The sequence below is a fragment of the Schistocerca cancellata genome, chromosome 1 (assembly GCF_023864275.1).
Source record: "Schistocerca cancellata isolate TAMUIC-IGC-003103 chromosome 1, iqSchCanc2.1, whole genome shotgun sequence".
Taxonomy (NCBI): Eukaryota; Metazoa; Arthropoda; class Insecta; order Orthoptera; family Acrididae; genus Schistocerca; species Schistocerca cancellata.
In genome coordinates this window covers 796,734,061-796,747,445 of record NC_064626.1, presented here as the reverse complement: position 1 = coordinate 796,747,445, position 13,385 = coordinate 796,734,061, and positions in this window count along the sequence as shown.

Sequence of the window (13,385 nt, the reverse complement as noted above, 5' to 3'; positions counted from 1 at the left end):
GAAAGACTGGTTCAGAATATAAAAAAGTCAAAACAACCTTCGGTGAAATTAAATCAAGAGCGTCAACACTAGGACTGCAATATGAATTCCACTTCTAAGCAATGTGAACACCACCTTTTTCTGCCAGCTAGAATTCCTTTGATCGCTTTAAACATCGTTTTGGCTTCCGTAACATTAAAATGGCAGAAGATGCAGCTGCGGCACATGGAGCTGCAAACAAGGAATTTAAACGTAGGTTGAAAGAAATTTAGGTAGAAAAGGCTATACTGTGAAGAAAATTTTCAACTTAATGAAATGGGCTTAATTTCGAAAACGAATATGTAGCGGCATTTTCATTTATGGCAACGGTCTTGCCGCAGTGGATAAACCGGTTCCCGTCAGATCACCGAAGTTAAGTGTTGTCTGGCGTGGCCGGCACTTGGATGGGTGACCGTCCTGGCCGCCGTGAGCTGTTGCCATTTCTCGGGGTGCACTTAGCCTCGTGATGACAACTGAGGAGCTACTCGACCGAATAGTAGCGGCGCCGGTCAAAGAAAACCATAATAACGACTGGAAGAGCGGTGTGCTGACCACACGACCCTCCTATCCGCATCCTCATCTGAGGATGACGCGGCGGTCGGATGGTCCCGATGAGCCACTTGTGGCTTGAAGACAGGGTGCATTTTCATTTATACTTGGATTTAAGGCTGCCAAGGACCGATGCACCCTTATTTTCGGAGGAAGAACTACAGGGGATGCAATACAAAAACTTGTGGTATACCACTATCAAAATCCCTCGACTCTAAGGAGTTTTGAAAAGAGTCTGCTGGGAGTTCATTGGAGAAGAAATTAAAAAGTGAGTGAATTATGTTATTTTCAGTAACGATTTTGTTAATGAACTAGGTGCAGAATTGAAGGCCTACTGTGAGAAAGAAAAAGTCAGTTTCGAAACTCTTATCCTCCTTGATGATGTTCCCAGCCAACCACTTTCCATTACTGATTGAAATAAAAACAGCCAAGTCTTGTTTCTGCCACTGAACACTAGATCTCTCCTGCAAGCCACGCTACATGAATTTGTTCATTCAAGGAATGCTATCTGGACGAGCCTTTCTGCGATATCTTAGAAGAAAGTGAATCGAATGACGAATTTGCCATCAAAATTGACTCTTAAATGTTACAAATAGTTGAGTAATAAACTGTCAACGAAGATTACACAGCCGACAAACATTACTTTGCCAAACAGTGCGGCACTTCAAATGTATGTCAAGCGCCTAGCGAGAATTCTTCCGCTACAAAGGATTTGCATGGAAGGAAATCCGTCACGGAAACTGAACTGACTACAGCGCCACCAGATTGTTCCGATGTAGATGATTCATAGGCTATTGGGATAGTATACGGACTTGATAAAACTGATTTTATTCTGTTATTGTGTTTTAGTGTAAAATTTCTAAATTATAAATTTTGAATTAAAATGCTTTTTAGAAAGATGAAAATGGGTGTTTTCAGTAAAAATACTTAGAAACTCTATTTTAAACTTGATATGTAAGCAAAATGGAACCAGACTTTACATATTACTGACAAAATGAGTCTGTAATTACGCAAATTCGGCCTGCGTGGCGATTCCGCGGAACATAACTATCGCGTATAACGAGATTTACCTGTATATTGATGCCCATCTACAGGTTTTGGTGAGTTGAGTTTACGAGTATCAAAACACGTGACATAAATGGCAGTATCTTTTCATTCCATTGACTTAGTAGCTTAAATTTTTTGCACTACTAAGGGACCAATGACCTTAGTATTTCGTGTAAATGTGAACTTGATACTTCTACCCCTTCCTGAGGAGAAGGGGTCTTTACAGACAGCCTGGCGGACAACAAAGTGATTCTATAGTGGTTCTGTTTTCACCGACTGCGCTATGGAACCCTGAAAAGTACATGAAAGGCCTCCACGAGGGGAAGACTTCTCTGATGCGATTGAAGAATAAATGGCAGTCGATATGGAAGACAAATGGAGTTTAGTATTACAGTCACAGTGTAAACTAACATTGGAAGAACTGCGATTAAATAAGGCAGGAGGGATGGATAGCATTCCCACGGAGTACCTGAAATCTTTGGGAAAAGTGATAAACAAGCGACTATTCAAGTTGATGTGTAGAATCTATGAGGCTGAAGACATACCTTCAGACTCTAGGGAAAACATCCTCACAATCATGGATATAAAAATGTCAGATAACAGCGAGAACTACCGTACAATCATCCTAACGGCTCAGAGATCCAAGCTGCTGACAAAAATAATAGGCAAAAAATGGAAAATGAAACTGCGAGTCTGTCAGCTACCGATCAGTTGGGCTTTCGTAAAGATAAAGATAACAGAGAGGAAGTTAGGACGTTGTGACTGGTTATGTCAGCAAAATCTTTGAAAAACTAATACACATTCATAGGATTTGTCGACCTGAGAGGAAAAGCATTCCGCAATGTAAAGTGATACAAAGTATTCAAAAGTGTGAGAAAAATATGAGTAACCCGTAGAGAAAGACGGATAATACTACAATATGTACATGAATTATAAGAGATCAATAGGAATGGAAGACCAGGGTGTAAGACGGGGATGTAGTCTTTCGCCGCTGCTGTTCAATCTATAAATCGAAGAAGCAGCAACAGAAATAAAAGGAAGATTCAAGATTAGGATTAAAATTCAGAGTGAAAGCTTACCAATGATAAGACATACTAATGACACTGTAATCCTCAGTGAAAGTGAAGGAGGAGTAAACTGCAGACTAGCACAGGTAACACAGCGCTGAGTGGGACCGTGGGAACACCGGAATAGAATAGAATCGAAACTACTTAGATGTGGTGCTGTAAAAGGTATTTGAGACTGCTAAGATAGAGAAATCGCAGGTTTTCCGCACAATCGGCAAAGAACGACACATATGGAAAACATTGTCATGAAGAAGCGACAGTGTGGTAGGTCATGTGTTAAGACATCGGAAAATAGATATCGTGGTGCTAGTAGAAGCTGTGGAGGTTACGAATTATAGGAGAAGACAAAGATTCCAATATGCCCAACAAATAATTGAGAGCGCGTGGTGGCATCACCTACCGGGCCGATCGGGGAGTGAGGAGAAAGCTCTAGCAAGTAGCGAGGATTTTGCTTTGGGTGGACTAGCAGTATTGTATTTGGGAAGCCTGGCGGACAGTACAGGCACCATGCGAGGCAGCAGGAAGAGCACATCTAAAAGGGGTTGTTTAACCGGGGGATGGCGCCTTAGTAAATATCGCTGGTGTGGAAGCAGTCACGTGACTGGGAAACCGTTGGTGTATTTTGCTTCCTGCGTGTCTCCTGGCACCGGGATCTACGGCGGCTGGCTTCGTCGAACAAGCAAGAGGGTAAGGGCCTTGATTGTGCTGTAATTGTGGCCGGAATCGACTACTGGGTTCAGTGCTGTTGACTTTATTTTCTTGGCCGGCCGTTGCTACTCCTACTGAGTCTGTCCTAGAATGCATTAATTTCAACGTGCTCAGTACTCAAGGTTCTAATGAGAGCTGTATGTGATGTGATGATTAACATTTACTAGGGTCTGGATTGCTGTTACATTCTGTTTGTAGATTGCTACTGTCAGTATTTACCACTGAAAACAGTTTCGCTGATCCTTGTCTAACTGCCACCTGGTTATTGTATTTATATCACACGATAGAGTTAAGCTGGCCAGTTGTTATAGATATACATGGATTAAATTTTCCCTTGATATATTTTGCTGGGAACTACAATAACATTACTGTTACATTTCTATCTGTAGTGATAGTGTGTCTGAGAGAAACGTGTCTAACTCGAAATGAGTAGTTTCATAAGTTCTTACAAGTTACTGAGAGGCCAGTTGTTACTGTGTTTAAATAGTTTGAAACTGATTCTATCAATTAAAGTACAAGAATTCCTTCAATGACAGTATGTGGATACGGTAATTAATTCTGATTTAATCACAAATTTAAGTGTGGCTTGCGGGCTTTCAAATAATAAATGAAATGAGGTGGTGCGGTGGTCCTCAACTACGTACCCTCCGACTCAGAGTTAAAATATTGAAAGTTTTGGCTGGTTTCGTTGTCTAGTGGATGGGATACGTAGTTGCTGCATTACAACCCAAATACTGCTGAGTCTACAGTACACAATATGAATATACACAGCAATCCAATGGTCGAAGGTTCCTATCACTTGGAAATTGCGAATTTTGAACCTAACATAAACATTTATACATGAAAGACGGCAATTAAATAATTTATGCAGGTACTATTTTAACAACTTTAAATGATGAGTACGATAGCAGACGTACCTTTAAGAATGCCGTTTATTACTCTAAAACACTTACTGGTGTCGACGGTCCAGCAATTCAATAAAATGTAAGTTGAATAACAAAAAAATGGTTCAAATGGCTCTGAGCACTATGGGACTTAACATCTGAGGTCATCAGTCCCCTAGAACTTAGAACTACTTAAACCTAACCAACCTAAGGACATCACACACAGCCATGCCCGAGTCAGGATTCAAACCTGCGACAGTAGTGGTGGCGCGGTTCCAGACTGAAGAGCCTAGAACCGCTCGGCCACACCGGCCGGCAGTGGAATAACAGGGAAACAATAGATTTCTACTTCTCGTAATTAGTTATGAACAACAACATAGCTCGCGAGATATTGACTTCGAAATTCTACGTCTTCACTGCAGAAGCCACGGAAATCTCCCGCGACCATGCGTCCGTCACGCCATAGTGTCCAGCACTCTCTCGTGTCCTTTCCCGTACTGTCCAGACCCCTCCGTGTCCTGTGCGACTGTCCTTCGCGCCGCCCTGTTCAGATCTCCCCCTCCATTCTCTTCAGTATTCGCCTCCCTTAGTAACGAGCGCTGTGATTGGCGATAGTGCTCCCGTCATCTCACCAAGCCAACGCACACTCACAAACATTTTGAAACACATTCGAAATACTGGATTTACATTTGAATAACTTGAAATTAAATTAATATTCCTACTGCTGGACCATAAACACACTCTAATACACATTATTAAATACATAAACAAATCAAATAAACACATATCAAAGGAATACAAACAAAAGGTAGGCCAGTAGCCTAATGTCTCTGTGCTTTCTAAAACACTGTAAATAATTGACCAATTTCTTCATTTATAGTATATATCGGACATAAACAAAGACATCGATGAATACATATATTTATAAGCATGCTGCTACCGTTTTTTCGTATAACTGTGGAGTACTTACGGCCTGACGCGATCGATAGTAGTCGGCGACTTTGACCTCCAATAAGTCATGTACTATTCAGGTTACATGCCTGTAATTTATACCAATTTAGGTTTACACTAATAGCTTTCTAAAGACACATGGATCGACAAAATCGGATGAACCGTTTAGATTTTGGAAATTCGTTGCTGGGTGTTACTTGTATAATTTAGTCACGTACTAAACTTTAAACTAATAAAGATATTGGAAATCTGATTACACCATCCGAATCGTCGTGCAAATAATGGCAATGTACATATTTCTTTTTAGGGTATCATGATTCCTCTGGCTACTATTAATTTCTATATGAACTGCGAAATGTCTGCCATTATGGTTTCACAAAGGCCACCATGTTCGGCACTCCTGGCATGTCTCCTTCATCTACACGGCGTCACTATGGAATTCCCAGCCACGCAGTCCCTGGACCACGCGCTGGGGCTACCCCTCCTGTTCTGCACCTCGCAGTTTGCCTGGCGAGCGGCCCGTGCGGCCACGTCAACTCCGAACTTAGAATATTTTCAGGGCGCCACAACTCGCCCGTTACGTCACAGGCTATTTGCGTTGAGTCGCCTTGTGTTTTGCATCGGGGGGAGGGGCGATCTCGATGTACCGTTAGCCTGCACGCTAGTTACTTTCATCATTTGATTTCTTTTTAGCTGCACTTCTGCTGTTTGTCTTTGTAGCGGGTGCGGGGTTCTGGTTTGCGTCCTGCTTGTGCTGTTGTGTATTTTCGGCCCCCTTTGCCAAGGCCTGCCGGCTGGCCGTGTATCTAGTTCGCTCGCGGCTTAATGTATAATTGGCCTTACGCACATAAGATAATAATTTGTACTGCTTAGCTGATGTTAATGCTATGCAATGCTGCAATGGATTGTTGTGTTTCTAGTTACTTAAGGCAGATGTCAGTCTGTTGTAGATACCCACTAGTTCTGGGATTTTTCGTGCCTATTCGTGACCATTGCTGCTTCCGTTTAGGGGTCCATGCCGAGCCTGTATTGGAAACAGCTGCGTGGGCGGATGTGCGCTTCTGGCCTTAGATGTTGAAACCCACAAGGTTGCTCGGTAACATGAAATTTTATATTTTATATCCTACATTGTAGGGTGCCTGCCATTTAAGTATCGTGGTTGTGCGCCATGGTATCTGATTTGTTGTTGCCTGTACTCTGAATTACTTTGGTAATACTAATCTCTGCAGTAATGAAAGACTACATTCCCTCGTTAAATTTTAGTAAATTGCTCTTCAGGTTGATCATAGTTTTTGAGTAGATAATTTTTAATTCATTTCACTAAATGTGGCCATAAGTGCTGTGATTTATGAATGTTAAATTTTGAAGTAACTTGCTCTGACGTAAATGGTGATTTCAAAAATATGTTGGTTTTATTTGTTTTTTGGTATGTTTAAATGTGCTAAATATATGTTCAGTGCAACTGTCGATGGTGATTGCCTGATGTGTCACTTGGACCAGTCCTACCACTCCATAGCCTGCTGTGCTGAGCTTGTGTCGTTCTGTAAAAGTTGAATTCCATGCAATGCTTACACATTAGCTACATATGTGCGTTTTATTTCTACGTTTCCTTCATTATTGTTCATCGATTCAGGTGATTGATGGAACGAATCTGTCAAAAATTCCACGACCCGCCAATGCCCTCCTCCTGCTAACCTAATTCTCAGTTTCTTAAGACCCAGCTGTCAATGGGCCACTAAATTTTAAATTCTAACACTGATTATTCGTTCTTGCTTACGTTGTTTGAACTTCATTACTTTACAGTTCATGAAACATTTTCCAGTATTAGTATTATCATCACGGTTTTATGCTCACATGTTAAATGAATTAATTACATTTTATGATACTTAACTACAAACTAGTGATTGATTGAGCATGTCAGAAAACATGAAAGAGCTCGACTCTTGAGCAGATGTGTGTAGATCCTTATTCCTGATGTATATAAATCCAAGCTGTTATCTGCAGGTTGCATCTTGTAGTGGAAACTGGTCAGTAACTTCGTAGATGTGGCAGCAAGTACTCACCGTTCGATTCGTACATTAATTTGTCAGGCACACAGAGGGGATTTAATTAATTGATGTGGATTAAAACTGCAACAAAAAATATTTGTCATGTCACCCGAAACAAATCCAAATACAGAAAGCTGTCGCTACCTTACATTTCCTGGATACTTTGCTATGCTAATACAAAATGAAACTTCGAGAATGATGTAGGCAATAAACAATTACGTATCAGGTATCAACAAAAAATCAGTGATGAATGAAATGTGATAAATTTTTTATGTTTTTTTGCTGCCTTAAACGAATTATTTTCCCGATTTGCATTAATTATTAATTGTTGTAAATGTCAATAACACAACCTCACATATATAAAGCATGGTATACTGTAGCCGATAAATAAGTACTAAATCTGTTTTATAGGTTAAATGTTAAATTTCTTAATTTTTTTTTATTCGTTGCCACAGTGTCATCTGCTTTTGACTGGTCCTATTTATAGATCACCACACATGTATGTAATTTGCTGTGTATTGAGATGATTTACATAGTAACAGCGGGGAGTGAGACGAAACATCAGTTTGTTGTTACTTGCATTACAAATTTATTATAGATGATGTCCCACGAGGAATGCTCACTATTCACGGATATGACAGGAACGATAATTTGAAGCAAAAAGCTTCTTATGGACACTTGCCATATTCCTAAAGGTTTCCGAGATAGAACACATTTAATGGATATTGTTATTTATTTTCTGTTTTATTTAATACAGAAAAATAATATTTAAAGAGAATTTTCCGTTCACTTTCGATAGGACCCCAAATTAGTGCGATGTACTGCTCAAAAGAATTAGAGGATCGTGACTTTATGCGTCTGCCATACTCCAGTGAGCAGTAGTTGAGGACTGGGTATGTTACGAAATTATACCATTATCTTTAAAAAATTACGAACATAACAAAACATTCTTACATCCTGATCGTTTGATTCCGTAATCCTGCGTGCTTTTCACGGGACTCAGAGCACCAGTAACATGTATGCGCTCCGTGATCGTTTATCATTGCCTGGCACGTATGTGGCATGCTCCGTATATGTCTATGGATGACGCCTTCTGGTATCCGTTCTCAGTCTTCAATGGAAGTCCAAGAGAGTTCTTGGAGAGTCTGTGGTGCAACGGGACAACGACGAACATAGCTGTGAAGCACGTCCCACGTATGCACGACGGGATTTAGGTCGAGACTCAACGCTGGCCATTTCATTACTTCAATGACCAGGCTTCGCAAGATTTTCCTCCTGAGCTTGCCTCAGAGACTCTGACATTACAAGCAATTTAGGGTCACAGGGCACCCACCACGTGGTCTGACAGGATCTGTTCGACGTTCTGTCTAGTAGTAGGGCTACCGTGAACAACGACAATATCCGTATGGCTGTCAGTACTGAAACCTCCCAACAACATCATAGTACCTTGGAAATCTTTCAATTTCCTGGACAACATTTGACAGGTATCGCTCACTACGGGTCTCCGCACACCGACACGTCCATCATCTTTTGTCAAAGGATATCTGGACTCATCTGTGAATAACAAGTTTCGCCAGTGAAGAAGTTGCCGGTTCACATGGTAGCTGTAGAACTGAAGTTGAGCTCCAAGATTTGTATCAAGCGGAGTACTCGAACAGGACGCGCAGGTTGTAAATTCCTTTCTCCTGTCATGTTCATTAAAATCTGATCGGACATAGCGGTTCCAGTGACCTTTTTGCTATCGTCTTGCAGTGCTCTGGCAGTATCCGTACGACGCCGCACCGCGGACACGGCTAAATATTGGTCTTAATGTAAGGTTATAATGCGTCGGAGACCTTGTCCAACTCGCCTTTTGTACCAACCTGCTTCCCTGTTGTCTTTCCGCAACCTATGGACGACACATGGAGAGGTATTGGAATGTGCCACAAAACGTTCATAAGTTCATCTTTTTTGGATCAAACAGACCACCCATGCAGCTTGTACTGGATTATGACGAGGCATTGTGTATGCTTGGTTGAATACAACATCCAAAAAGGAAAACTTCCATCAGTGTACCTCACTAGAAAACATTGTGACTCCAGTAGTCACTTCATTCTGAGGGGTCGCCTGACATTGCAATGTATGACCCGCCCAATAGATGGCGAATGAGTTTTAATTGTTGCTACACTGAAAGAAAATATTTCGAGCCATGCAATAAGACCACACGTACCGCCTGTACCAAAGTCGATTTAACATACCGGATGTTGGTACACGTATTCCCGTAAATCTTTTGAACACTGTATTTGTTTATCGATCTGAATTGAAGGGAAAGTAAAACACCAAGAATAACCATCTGCTGCTTGGCGGTAATAATCAGCGCGGGCCAAGAAACTGATTTGTGATCGCTCTATCGAATGGGCACGCCAACTTCAGTTTCAAAAATCATTTTTCTGTATTGAATAATACGGAAGATAAATAACACTGAAAACTAAGGGTGTTCTCTCTCGGTAACCATTCGGAATAGAGCATATGTCCATATGAACATGTTTGCTCACTGTCATATCCCTGAGTACTGAATACTCCTCCTGCGACGTCCTGTATAAACAAGCATGTGGTTCGCCAGTTGGAGCAACAACGAAATACTGCGTAGCTTTCCGAGTAACTGGAGAACAGATGCATAATCTATATCAAAAATAAGTAGGACCTCCATTAAATCATTCACTGCTAATGAATGATGGCGGATATCAGATGAAATGAAATGAAATGTTTGCCTTCACCTAATTAATGGAATTTTTTTCGTTCGTCAGTTTAAGGGAAACTCCAGATGACTGGGCGCTGATTTGAACCGTAGTCCTCCTGTAAAGGACCCATTCGCTATTTGATAGATATCAGAGATACATTCCCTGTAGTGTTGTATATTTCTGTGCTTTCAACCGTCGTGTAGCATGATACATAACATTAACACAAGACCTAAGGGTAAAATAAGTAACAGAAGATTTATTGTAATATATAAAATTTGAGTTTCAGGGCAGTTTTACCAGGTCATTCCCCAAATATGTGGTTTAGTAAATTAATACGTAGAACATATGTCACGGTGTAACAGTTTCACTCAGGATATTTCACATGTCAGTCGAAACACCTAGTCGCATCCTATGCTAAATTTATGGTGCTCGGAATTACGAAGTGGTACTACTTCAATATTGTGCCAATCATTGATTTCCTCTGACAGTTCAGTACGGCTGAAGAACATGATCGATGCCACAAAACTGATTTCAAGTAAAAACAGTTACGTATCTTGTATATTTAATTCTTTCGTAGTTTTCGACCACCTATAGTGCAAACAGTAACCAAATAATGAGTCTTCTTCCATCGGAGCTGGAGCTTTCATCATGTGATAGTTTACCACTGCTCGACTGGCCCGTTTCTCGTTTCTCCTTATACCACTGCAGTTGATTACTGAAAACCAACACAAACTTTCACTTACGAGTCTACCATGTAATATCTGTCTCGCATGTGTCTCTTCATTATTTTTTGTTAATTTTTGAAATTTGCTTGTGATCTTGGACGTGACCAAAAGTATCTAACAACTGTTTTTTACCGGTTTCTCTTTCAGTGCCTGTAGCGCAGTAACTGTCTTACTCTCTACTGTCTGCAACTTTATTACCGCCTGATAAATCTATTTTCGACTTGTCAACATACAATTATAGTAAATCGACTTTCTGTACTTGAATATTTTTGTGCGATATTCTCTTCCTGTTTCCCCGTTTGTTTCTTATTACAATCTCGAAAGTATACAACCTTCCTGTTCCATTGAAGCGCTGTACTTTCCCTAATCTTATGAAGGACTTCTTGTTGCACATATTTATAGCTACCTTTAGTGTGGCGACAAGTTCCCTGAGTCTAATTTGGCTCCCGTCTTGTGAAGACGGATATGTTCCTCTGATAACCGAATCCCTTGATTTTGTTTGCTTCACCACTGTAAGTAATCGGCTGTTTAGGTGCATATTTTATGCATTTTGATTTCTCAAAGTCATATTTGTAGATCTGACTTGTGGCTGAGTATTTCAGTGTTCCGCAACCGGCGTACCCTGTCACACTGGTGTACCGCCACAAAGTGAGGGGTCAAAGGAGAACATTCACACATTATTGTAAGAAATTAAGAGATTTAGATTTTAGACATACTGCGAACTTTTATGTTTTTAAAGAAATTAAATGTAACTTTTTTATTTCCATTTTGAATAAGTTATTTGTTTATTCTTTAATTATTTCATACATGCTGATAACTTTTGTATTTTCATTGTAATTAAATATGATTTATTTATTCTGTATCGTTGTTATATTGCGCATGTTTGGCGTTAACTGTATTCTGGTCTGTACCAACACACCGGCTTAAATTTTACCTAGCATAGTACCAGGGACAACTCCGTCACCTTTGTTCCACCGATGCCATTTGAATTGCACCAGCACTTCTGTTAGACTTTAGTATGAGCTGTTAAGATCCTAGCACCACGACTGAATTCGTTGATTGCCTGTGGTCATGCTCATGACTCCAATCACCAGAATAATACTCTAGAATCAGTCGCATTAGCATCTTTACAGACGCATACCATTTACCCTGAGCCCGCCCAAAAAAATCAAGTCTTCCATTTGCGTTTCCTAATATGTTTACGCCTTCGTTCCATTTCGTATCACTTCTTAGTTCAACACCAAATACGAGTATATATACGAGATGACGTCTTAAAGATTTGCAACATTAATCTTGTAATCAGGTGCTACGGAATAGTTTGTCTTTGTCATACACATTACACTTACTCACATTGTAAGAGATTCCATTCAAACAGAAAGTGAGAATTCTTTTCGCAAATCTTTTTGCAATTCCTTCCGATTGTCCAACAGCAGCCTCAGCGAATAAATTTGTAGGGCTGCTGAACCTATTTGAGAACATCAGAGACTGTGTTACTCTTACTTGGGTCCACGTAGTATTACTTTTGTTTCTGTGGAACGTTCCTTGTCCAGTACAATGCATGAGGTTCTATTCCTAAAAATTTTCTCCCAATTCATCTTAGCAATGATAACTGGTATGATCGAATCTTGGTTACAAGGCGACGAACTGGTGTATGACCGAGCGGGGTGGCGCAGTGGTTAGACACTGGACTCGCATTCGGGAGGACGACGGTTCAATCCCGCGTCCGGCCATCCTGATTTAGGTTTTCCGTGATTTCCCTAAATCACTCCAGGCAAATGCCGGGATGGTTCCTCTGAAAGGGCACGGCCGACTTCCTTCCCCATCCTTCCCTAATCTGATGAGACCGATGACCACGCTGTCTGGTCTCCTTCCCCAAACCAACCAACCAACCAACTGGTGTATGGGAGGATGGGGTAAAGTGACCAGCGTGGGAAAAGTGACTGCTGTCTGCTGCGAAGTGGTCATACTAGTTCTAATATACACAATCATTGTTGTCAGTGAATTTGACAGAGAAAGCTTTTTTGTTATCTTTTAGTACAAACTTTTCTGATATTCAGGCATCTGGTGTAAGATAAGTCGTTTATGTTGTTCTTGTTACTCCACCTAAACGCAGAGTAACATTTTTTTTTCAACAGCAAAGTTTAGACAACATTTTATGCATACAAATGTAGTCCCGTGTTCTTTCTTTCGGTTTGATATTTTCATATGTGAACCACGAATGGCGACGTGGCGCCCGACTGGGAAAACTGGCGACATTACTCTTCGGGAAAAGTGCCCAATGAGCTTACCACCGTAAGAGTTAGTTACCTCCGTTTATCATAAGTAATACTGAACTTTTACGTGTAAGTCCTTTCATATATAAAGCTATCATCCGTCACCCTAACCGTCTGTGACAATTTTGAATTAATTAATTAAAGAATTCCACGAAAAGAATAGAGATGCAGTAGGTGAAAAAAGATTGCGGGGAGTTTGGACTTTCTTCAACAAGGAACAAGAGCAGGAAGTCTTGATTATGTTTTTGAAACTGAAGTGTTCTTACGGATTTATAGTCAACAAACTGTGTAGATTACCATTCCAGACGGCAGAGCAGAACAAGATACTGCACAGTTTTAGCAGAGTCGGAGATAGCAGACAGAGACAGCATGCTAATATTAGTCTCAGGAAATCT